The following is an 11,825-nucleotide window of genomic DNA, read 5'->3' on the forward strand; positions in this document are numbered from 1 at the left end:
AACTACCTCATCAACCAGACTTTCAAGAGCGGCTCCCATGAAGGACGTTATCTCTACCAGCAAGGTAGATCATCCCTCTTCTCTTTTGTTTACACATGTACTTTAGTTTAGTTTTTCTTTATTTATGGATGACACTCCTCCCAACCTTTTGCTTACACAAGCCATGGCTAACCGAATCCTCGGGTGCCTTCCAACATTCACATACCATGGAGGAATGTCTATTTGCAAAATTAAGTTGCTTACTGATGAATCAGAGCAAAACATGTGAAGAGAATTATTAATGAAAGTTAATTAATTGGGGCTGGGAACCCCATTGCCAGCTCTTTTTGCAAAATTATTGGATAAGCGGGTGTGCCACTAGTCCATTGTGAAAGTCTGTCAAAAGTAAATGACAAGATCGAAAGATAAAACACCACATACTTCCTCATGAGCTATAAAACATTGACACAAATAAGAGGTGATAAATTTTGAATTATTTAAAGGTAGCACTCAAGCAATTTACTTTGGAATGGCGGAGAAATACCATGTAGTAGGTAGGTATGGTGGACACAAATGGCATAGTGGTTGGCTCAAGGATTTTGGATGCATGAGAAGTATTCCCTCGCGATACAAGGTTTAGGCTAGCAAGGTTATTTGAAACAAACACAAGGATGAACCGGTGCAGCAAAACTCACATAAAAGACATATTGTATACATTATAAGACTCTACACCGTCTTCCTTGTTGTTCAAACTCAATACTAGAAATTATCTAGACTTTAGAGAGACCAATTATGCAAACCAAATTTTAGCATGCTCTATGTATTTCTTCATTAATGGGTGCAAAGTATATGATGCAGAGCTTAAACATGAGCACAAAAATTGCCAAGTATCACATTATCCAAGACATTATAGCAAATACTACATGTATCATTTTCCAATTCCAACCATATAACAATTAACGAAGCGGTTTCAACCTTCGCCATGAACATTAAAAGCTAAGAACACATGTGTTCATATGAACCAGCGGAGCGTGTCTCTCTCCCACACAAGCATTTATTCAAACAAAAACAAAAACAAAAGCACACAGACGCTCCAAGTAAAGTACATAAGATGTGGCCGAATAAAAATATAGTTTCAAGAGAAGGAACCTGATAAGTTGTCGATGAAGAAGGGGATGCCTTGGGCATCCCCAAGCTTAGACGTTTGAGTCTTCTTAAGATATGCAGGGATGAACCACGGGGGCATCCCCAAGCTTAGAGCTTTCACTCTCCTTGATCGTAGTATATCATCCTCCTCTCTTGACCCTTGAAAACTTCCTCCACACCAAACTCGAAACAACTCATTAGAGGGTTAGTGGACAATAAAAATTAACATGTTCGGAGGTGACACAATCATTCTTAACACTTCCGGACATTGCATAAAGCTACTGGACATTAATGGAACAAAGAAATTCATCCAACATAGCAAAAGAGGCAATGCGAAATAAAAGGCAGAATCTGTCAAAACAGAACAATCCGTAAAGATGGATTTTATTGAGGCACCAGACTTGCTCAAATGAAAATTCCCAAATTGAATGAAAGTTGCGTACATATCTGAGGATCACGCACGTAAGTTGGCATATTTTTCTGAGCTACCTACAGGGAGGCAGGTTGAAATTCGTGACAGCAAAGAAATCTGTAACTGCGCAGTAATCCAAATATAGTATCAACCTTTCCATCAAAGATTTACTTGGCACAACAATGCAATAAAATAAGATAAGAAGAGGTTGCTACAGTAGTAAACAACTTCCAAGACTGAAATATAAAATAGAGGTACTGTAGCAAAATAAACACATGGGTTATCTCCCAAGAAGTTCTTTCTTTATAGCCATTAAGATGGGCTCAGCAGTTTTAATGATGCACTCGCAAGAAATAGTATTTGAAGCAAAAGAGAGCATCAAGAGGCAAATTCAAAACACATTTAAGCCTAACATGCTTCCTATGAAAAGGAATCTTGTAAATAAACAAGTTATGTAGACATAATGCAATAAGCATAGGAAAACTAGACAAGCTCAATTTCAAAATTTTAAGCATATAGAGAGGTATTTTAGTAACATGAAAATTTCTACAACCATATTTTCCTCTCTCATAATAACTTTCAGTATCATGATGAGCAAACTCAACAATATAACTATCACATAAAGCATTCTTATCATGAGTCTCATGCATAAAATTATTACTCTCCACATAGGCATAGTCATTCTTATTAATTGTAGTGGGAGCAAATTCAACAAAGTAGCTATCATCAAATATAGGAGGCATATTATAATCATAATCAAATTTATCCTCCATAACAGCGGAAATTCAATTCGGCTCCCGGGTGCATATGCTCCCTCTATCAAAAAGTTATATTTCGAAATGTCGAAAAAATTTGACAAAAAATTCTACATGTACATCTCCACAATATACGTAAGTTCGTCAAGTTTCGTCAGGAACCAATATGTTTTGTGGTCTGTGTAAAAAAGAGAAAATTTATCTCCTGAAAAGCCTTATTTTCAGCATTGAATTTTGTCTTTTTTACACATGTCACACGACAAGTCGGATTTTTATGAAACAACTTTGTGAGTGTGTAGCACGTGAAGATGTACGTTCGAATTTTTCGTTTCAATTTTTTGAAATTTCAAAATATATGTAACATGCATCTCAAAATAAAGGGAGCATATGCTCCCATGTGCCAAAACATCATTCCCCCATAACAGGCGGTACTAAAAGACTACTATCATTATAATCATCATAAATAGGAGGCAAAGTATCATCAAAGTAAATTTTCTCCTCAATGCTTGGGGACTAAAAATATCATGCTCATCAAAACCAGCTTCCCCAAGCTTAGAATTTTCCATATCATTAGCAACAATGGTATTCAAAGTATTCATGCTAATATGTTCCATGGGTTTTTTAATTTTCGGATCAAACCATCCATGTCTTAAATCAGGAAATAGAATAAGAAGCACATTGTTGTCCATTATGCCAAACTAGTGTAAACAAGAAACAAAAAGATGCAATTGCAGGATCTAAAGGAAATAGCTTCGAGTACTTACAACGGCGAAAATAGCTTAGTAGCCGAGATCCGGAGTGTGAGTACCTTTTACCTTTCCTCCCCGGCAACTGGCGCCGTAAAAATAGCTTGATGTCTACGAGTGCTTCTATTCTTGTAGACAGGTGTTGGGCCTCCAAGAGCGAGAGGTTTGTAGAACGAGCAGCAAGTTTCCCTTAAGTGGATCACCCAAGGTTTATCGAACTCGGGGAGGAAGAGGTCAAAGATATCCCTCTCATGCAACCCCGCAACCACAAAGCAAGAAGTCTCTTGTGTCCCAACACACCTAATAGGTGCACTAGTTCGGCGAAGAGATAGTGAAATACAGGTGGTATAAATAAGTATGAGCAAGTGGCAACGGCACCTGAAAAGTGCTTTGCCCAGGACAAGAAAACAAGCAGTAGTAACGCAGCAGAGTAGTAACGCAAGAAAACAAGTAAACAAGCAAACGATAGCGATATTTAGGAACAAGGCCTAGGGATCATACTTTCACTAGTGGACACTCTCAACTTTGATCACATAACGTAATAGATAAATGCATACTCTACACTCTTGTTGGATGATGAACACCATTGCGTAGGATTACACGAACCCTCAATGCCGGAGTTAACAAGCTCCACAATTCAATGTTCATATTTAAATAACCTTAGAGTGCATAACAGATCAACATAACTAAACCAAGTACTAACATAGCATGCACACTGTCACCTTCACACCATGTAGGAGGAATAGATCACATCAATACCATCATAGCAATAGTTAACTTCATAATCTATAAGAGATCATAATCATAGCCTACGCCAAGTACTAACACGGATGCACACACCGTCACCATTACACCGTGCAGGAGGAATAAAACTACTTTAATAACATCACTAGAGTAGCACATAGATAAATTGTGATACAAAACACATTGCAATCATAAAGGGATATAAATAAGCACTTCACTATGCCATTCATAACAATGAATAAGTATTCTGTGAAATATAGCCTAAGAGACCCACACGGTGCACACACTCGTCACCTTTACACACGTGGGACAAGGAGTCTCCGGAGATCACATAAGTAAAACCCACTTGACTAGCATAATGACATCTAGATTACAAGCATCATCATATGAATCTCAATCATGTAAGGCAGCTCATGAGATTATTGTATTGAAGTACATAGGATAGAGATGAACCACATAGCTACCGGTACAGCCCCGAGCCTCGATGGAGAACTACTCCCTCCTCATGGGAGACAGCAGCGTTGATGAAGATGGCGGTGGTGTCGATGGAGGAGCCTTCCGGGGGCACTTCCCCGTCTCGGCGGCGTGCCGGAACAGAGACTCATGTCCCCCAGATCTTGGCTTCGCGATGGCGGCGGCTCTGGAAGGTTTCTCGTACCGTGGCTTTTTTCGTATCGATGTTTTAGGTCATGGACCTTTATATAGGCGAAGAGGCGGAGTCGGAGGGTCAACGAGGCGACGACACGCTAGGGGGGCGCGGGCCACCCCAGTGCCGCGCTGGGGTGTCATCCGGCGGGCTCGTGGCCCCCTCCGGCCTCTCTCGGGTGTTCCGGATGCTTCCGGGAAAAATAGGAACCCGGGCGTTGATTTCGTCCAATTCCGAGAATATTTCCTTACTAGGATTTCGAAACCAAAAACAGCAGTAAAACAGAACCGGCCCTTCGGCATCTCGTCAATAGGTTAGTTCCGGAAAACGCATAAATATGACATAAAGTATGCATAAAACATGTAGATATCATCAATAATGTGGCATGGAACATAAGAAATTATCGATACGTCGGAGACGTATCAGCTAGCCACGACCTCAATCTGTATATGGGGCTTCTGAAAGAGGAGCTAGCCACGCTATGGGACGCGCCTGCCAATACGTGGGACGCCGCCGCGAAAGAATATTTCCTTATGAGAGCCGCGCTGCTCACAACGGTGCACGACTTTCTCGGTTACGGATATGTCGCGGGGCAGGTGGTCCACAGATTCAATGCATGCGTCAGGTGCATGGATGACACAACGTACCGCCAGCTAGATAGAGAACCCGGGTCCTCGAAAACGGTGTTCATGGGACATCGTAGGTGGCTTCGCGACGACGACCCATGGAGGAAACGCAAGGATCTGTTCGATGGTCAAGACGAACCCCGAAGACGGCCACATACAAGAAGCGGCGAGCAAATAGACGAGCTATTGAAAAATTGGAAAGAGTGCCCACCGTCGGGAAAGAAGCGAAAGGCGTCGGAGCCGCTGCTTAAGGTATGGAAGACGAGGTCTATTTTCTGGGACTTGCCGTACTAGAAGATCCTACGTGCGCCTCACAGCCTTGATCTCATGCACATCACGAAGAACGTGTGCGAGAGTCTGCTTGGTACCCTCCTCAACATGCCAGAGAGGACCAAAGATGGGCCGAAAGCAAGGTACGACTTGCTATCAATTGGGATCAGGGAGGAGCTTCACGCGGGACGCCCTAATGATGATGATGATGATGATGATGATGATGATGATGATGATGATGATGATGATGATGCTGATGATGATGATGATGATGATGATGATGATGATGATGATGATGATGATGATGATGATGATGATGACGATAACGATGATGAGGCGGAGGACACGCAAAGTCGTCGCAAGGGCAAAAAGGCCAAGAAGATCGAATATTACTGCTCCCCGCATGCGTCACTCTAAGTCAGAAGGAGATCGAGCAGTTTTTCGACTGTCTCCTATGTGTAAAACTTCCTTACGGATACGCGGGGAAGATAAGCAGGTACCTAGACAAAGCGAAGCAGAGGTTCAGCGGGATGAAGTCTCACGACTGTCACGTGCTGATGACGCAGATACTTCCGGTTGCAATCCGTGGGATCATGGACGCGCACGTCCGTGAAACGCTTTTTGGCCTATGCAACTTTTTTGACATCATCTCTCGGAAGTCTGTTGGCGTGAGACAACTTAGAAGGCTACAGGAAGAGATCGTGGTGATACTGTGCGAGCTTGAGATGTACTTCCCGCCCGTATTTTTTGACGTTATGGTGCATCTGCTGGTACATATCGTGGAGGATATCATCCAACTGGGGCCGATGTTCCTGCACACCATGATGCCGTTCGAAAGGATGAATGGTGTCATCAAAGGGTACGTTCGCAACAGGGCACGTCCGGACGGAAGCATAGCCAAGGGCTTTCTCGACCGAAGAGTGCATCTCCTTCTCGCACGAGTTATCTAGAAATCGAGAATCCCGCTCGGTCCCGCCCGTAAACAGGCACCTCGGGAAGCTCGCTGGATGGGGTCACCGCGAGGGTAGCCGCGAAATGCATGTCGACTTCAAGGGTCGAATCGCCGATTTTGAAAGAGCAAACCTAGGAGCGCTACAACACATAGACATGGTCGATCCTTGGGTGGTAGAGCACAAAACCTTCATCGCCACGACGTACAATGATCAGGGCCAACAGAGGACGGACGGAGATATAATCAAAGAGCACAACTCAACCTTCACGCGGTGGTTCAAGGACAAGATGCTGACGTACCCTATAGACGAGGATTCTTCTGCGGAAGAAAAACTCATATTCGCCTTGTCACAGGGCGCCGAACACAACCTGTTGACATTTCAGGCGTACGATATCAACGGCTAGGCATTCTACACCGAGGAAAAGGACATGAAGAGCGATTATAAGAACTCCGGGGTAACGATGGAATCCTACACCGGTGACATCAAGCAGAGATACTACGGAAAGATCGAGGAGATCTGAGAGCTGAGCTACGCCGGAGAGAATGTGCCGATGTTCCGTGTCAGGTGGGCCAAGAACGTCGTAAAAGAAGACTGACATTTCACCACCATGGTTATACCCGAAGCCAAATCCAAGACAGTGGGCGCAAAGGTCACCGCGAAATATGAGCCATGGGTACTAGCTTCCCAAGTGGACCAATGCTTCTTCATTACCGACCCGCAAAAGCCCAGCCGTGTTGTCGTGAGGAGAGGCAAAAGGAGCATCATCGGAATTGATGGAGCCGCCAACGAGCTAGACTTCGACCAGTATGGCGATCCGAAGATGGAAGATGACGACGATGATGATGAAGAACCATACACAACAAGAAGAAGCAGGACCACCCTACCTAAAGGCCGTCCATTCAAGAGAAGAAGTCTAGGAGTTCCGGGGCTAAATTATTCAACCGCGAGAAAGAAGGGCAAGAAGATTGTGAAAAGATAATTATGTATCATTTTCTTGTATGAATAATGCATGTCATATTGTTAATCTACACATTGTACCGATCAAAATAGACATATAATTTATATTTTTGGATATTTTATAGATTCTATAGTATTTTAAATATTCTACATAATTATAATTATTTATGCCTTTTATTTTAGTGTATTATGCTATTTTGGATGTTTATTATAGTCTTAAATCTATACCTAAACCTAATAATAAATAAAGGAGCTAAGGTTTCTGCCAATTTTTTCGTCCAACTTTTATTTGGACGATTTTGCCCTCCCACCAAACAACATAATACTACACTTTGCCATGCTACCGGTTCGCTCGTTTTATTTCCTCCGGCCTACGCTCCACCCGCCGACAGGCCCGCCGGCCGCCACTGCTCCTCGCGTCGCCAGATCCCTGCCCATGCCCCGCCCCTTCCGTTTACCAAATCCCCATCTTCGCGCCTGCTCCCGGACGCGAGTGGTCGAGGCTAGGTATTATGGAGCCAGATTGCTTCGGTTGGGAGGAGGACGTCGTACTCCCCACAGCGGAGGAAGAGGCGCGTGAGGCGGCGCTCGAGCAGAGCACATGGCGGCGGAGCCAGGGCCGATTGGATTTCCCAGATCCTATCCCTGGAGTTCGTGACCGAGCCGTAGATAGGCACGCCGCGGCGAGCTGGAGAAGGGAAGGCGTCGGCATGTCGCTGGGAGAAGGGAAGCACAAGCGCGAGGAGAAGAGCATCGGGGCTAGCTCGCGCAGCCGGCTGACCGGCGACGCCGTGCTCCCGCTGACCGCCTCCTCTTCCCTCCTATGCAGATGCCAGTCCGCTCGAGCGCCGTCGAGCAGTTCCAGCGCTGCCTCCCGTTCCCCACATCTAGCAGGCCCAGCGCGCGCTGCCCTGCTTCCCTGCAGGCCGCCATGGGCCCTCGATCCAGCACGAGCAGAGCAACGGAATCCCGACAAGCTCGTCGAGTGTCCGCCGGTGTCCTGCGACGGTGAGGACCATGGTGGAGGCTGGGAGCAGCTCCAACGCCGTGCCTTGTGACTATGGGCACTAGCGGTGCTACGAGCGTACGAGCCTATGGTGACCCGCTCCGAACTGATGACGAGAAATCCGGACACATTTGGCCGCCAGCCCCTTGATCTCCGGCCACTGGCGAGCTCCAAATCCTCCAGCCGGCGGAACGGGATGGCTACAGACCCAAACCACCCCGTCCCCGACCAGCAGGCCGTCCCCTCCGAGCTGATGACGGGGAAATACAGATTAGCAGAGGTCAGTGAGTCCATGACGGCCGCAACAACAGCGTGCCCCGCGCCTCATCCGCAATACGCCTTCACTAGCTCCTTGTGCTGTGCTATAGCCGAATGTGATAGGGGCAAAGTACAGTCGGTATCACGACTGGTAGGGGGAGCAACGCATTCCGCATCCATGTGCGCCAGCTTGGTGCTCATGCCTGACGACGATTTGGGGATAAGCCTTTCTCTGTAGAACCACAAGTCAAACTCGCTGTCTCTCTCACATAGTATTCTCGATCAATCTCGGTACCCCTCGTTGTACAACAATTTGCCTCTCCAAGTATTGCTCAATGTTGTTTCATCTACTGAATTGTCCAACGCTTTCGCGAAAATGCACATCCAACCCGAGCTCATACGCTCCCGCCCATTTTTTTGTGCAAAAAATAGAAAATAAAAAAATATATATGAATATTTTGTACAACACGGAGGGTATTTTGCGTTCCTAAAGTATTGAAGCCATTTCATAATGCACATATGTCTGTTTTGTAGATGGCGGTTCAAAATTTAGATGTATCTATGTATTAAATAGATGTTTTAGATTTATCTAAGTTTGGACGTATCTACTATTTAAATTTTGCTGCTATGATTTTTCTTTACGGTTATTTTCTGCAAAGTTAATACAAATTGGTTTGCAGATATTCTAACATTTAAAAATATTAATTTGCATTGACATATGCTCCTTAGTCCTGACCCCTTTCGTCTCATTAATTATTTTAAGGTTAAGCTCTCAATTTGCTGACAAAAACTACAACAAACATTCGGTGTAGATGGGAGTTTTTTTTTGAGATGAGACGGTGAGTGTTAAGATGCACAAATACAGTACATAATGTATTGTTGTTGTATTCAGAGCCATGCGGAAGGGAGGAAAGAAGAGAGAAAGTGAAGTGTGAAACTACATAAGATCATCGAGATAGTGAGAAGCTATTAGAAGGGGAGAAAAATGACACTGATCGTATGAGACAAGTGAGAAGAATCTACGTTGCCTTTTGCGACGCAACTTTTTGCCCCTCCTCGGTGTAATAATAAAGGAAGGATCGTTTTCTTGGTCTAATACTATTTAGACTGTTTTACCGCTATGTTTTGCTAACTAAGTTAAAAAAATATTACAAATAATACCATCGCTTATATAAGTTGAAAAACGGTTCGTTTCGAGTTTGGTTCCTCCGATCGCTTTTTGTTTTCTTGGTTGATCGGTAGGAATTCCTACCGGTATGATTCTTTTCTTCTATTTCCTTGATGGATCGGAGGCCCGGGCCTTTGTACCTGGCATGATGGGCCACGAAGCTGCGTTTATGAGCCAGCTCCACATCCGTGTGTGCAAAATACGTCTTCATTAGTCCCACCTCGCTTTGTTTTAAGTTATCTCGCCGGTTTATATATGTAGGTATTATGGATATCAACAAGCTGATGAAGGACAGCGAATGAGAGGGATCAGGGATGGCGAGTGAGAGGGATCAGCGATCCTCCTTTGAAGGAAACAACGAGAAAGGAAGAAGATAAAAAACGGATGGAAGGAACCGACAAGAAAGGGAAAGGAATTAACAGGACCTCATCTGAGTGGGCAAAGGAATGGAAAGGGAATTGATCATGGATATCAACAAGATCAACAGGATTACGGGCTTCAGGCTTCAGCAAGCAATTAGAACAGATAACCGAGCCAAATATGCTCCCTCCACCAAGAAAATATATTTGGAAGTGTCGAAAATTTTAATAAAAAATTCTACATGTACATATGCATAATATACATGCATTCGTCAAGTTTCGAGAAAACCCGATATTTTTGTGGTCTATGTAAAAAAAGAGAACTTTTATCTTATGTAAAGCCTTATTCTTAGCACCGAATTTTATCTTTTTTATGTACATCTGTTGCGGGCAGAAACCCACCGGCGGGCAGCGACTGACAACACCGTAGAGCCGGGAACAACTAGGGCTGCGGCTGGCCCCAGTCCCTCAGAGCGACGGCCCGCAAAGCCTTCTGGTCACACGTCCGATCGTCGTCGCAAGGGCGTGCCACCTGATCTATACCCGGTCGGAAGGTGTTGGATGATGCCTCGCTTAGTTTCCCGCATGGCATACACGTAAACATTAAATACGAGCCTCGATCGGCTCTCGAGTTATCCTCGTGAATCGGCTCAAAGAGCCGATCCACCCATGATTCGTACGAGGTGCACGAATATATGGTGGTCCTCGCTTTATCAAGATAAAGCTAAAGCGATCTACGACGATTTAGGGTTTTCACCGCATAATCGGATCATCCTACTCACGATTGGGCCTCGCGCTCGCGTACGGTGATCGTAAGCCGATCCTAGACAGGGCCTAAAAACCAACACGAGGTTGATCCCCGAACATCCTGTTTAGGGCTAGCAAACTACACCCTACACGCCGCTGGATCCTCCAACCCTTTGTAAGGCCTAACTATTGCGGATGTTAAACTAATCCTTGAAGATTAAGGAGCAACCGTAACGGATCGGATCTACTAAACTATGATCAAGCGGGGTGCCGCCCCTACACCTAAGATAGGCGTAAGGGCGGCTAGATGTATAAGGGTTGCACTACGACAACATATGATACGAAGAACAATGCTAACCCTAACACATCTAAGATAACTACGTTGCTCGCCATCAAAAAGGCTTCAGCACGAGCAACGCATGAACAACGTAGGTAGGCTTGTGCTGCCTAGATCGCAAGATGCGATCTAGGCAGCATGGTGCTTACCGGAGAAACCCTCGAGACGAAGGAGTTGGCGATGCGCCGAGATTGATTTGTGTTGAACGTTGGTTGTTGTTTATTTCATAAACCCTAGATACATATTTATAGTCCAGGGGACTTTCTAACTCAAGCGTGCACCTAACCGTGCACGGGTAAAACTCTAACTCCTAACGTACACGTATCCTACTATGGTACGTATACACGGGCAATTAGCCCAAACTTGGTACACAAGGCCGATTCACGTATTTCTTCCATGTATATTCTTCAAACCCATCTTGATCGCGGCCCACCTCTGACTCGGTCAAATTCTGGTGATAACACATGCCCCCCCTGGTTTTGGAAATGACATTTCCAAAATCATTATGATTTCTTTCGTCGGGTCATGTCGTGGCAGAGAAGAAACTGTCAACACCCGAATTTTTAAGTCCAGGTGCCTATTATGTCATTCATCGCAATCCCAGGATAATGTTGTTGCGAGGCATAATAGTCGAATATCACAGTCATTATTTATTACAAACCATAATGTCTTACAATCTTGAATCACATGATTCATTTTACACAAATAGTTGATCT

The sequence above is a fragment of the Lolium rigidum genome, chromosome 7, assembly GCF_022539505.1.
Source record: "Lolium rigidum isolate FL_2022 chromosome 7, APGP_CSIRO_Lrig_0.1, whole genome shotgun sequence".
Classification (NCBI taxonomy): Eukaryota; Viridiplantae; Streptophyta; class Magnoliopsida; order Poales; family Poaceae; genus Lolium; species Lolium rigidum.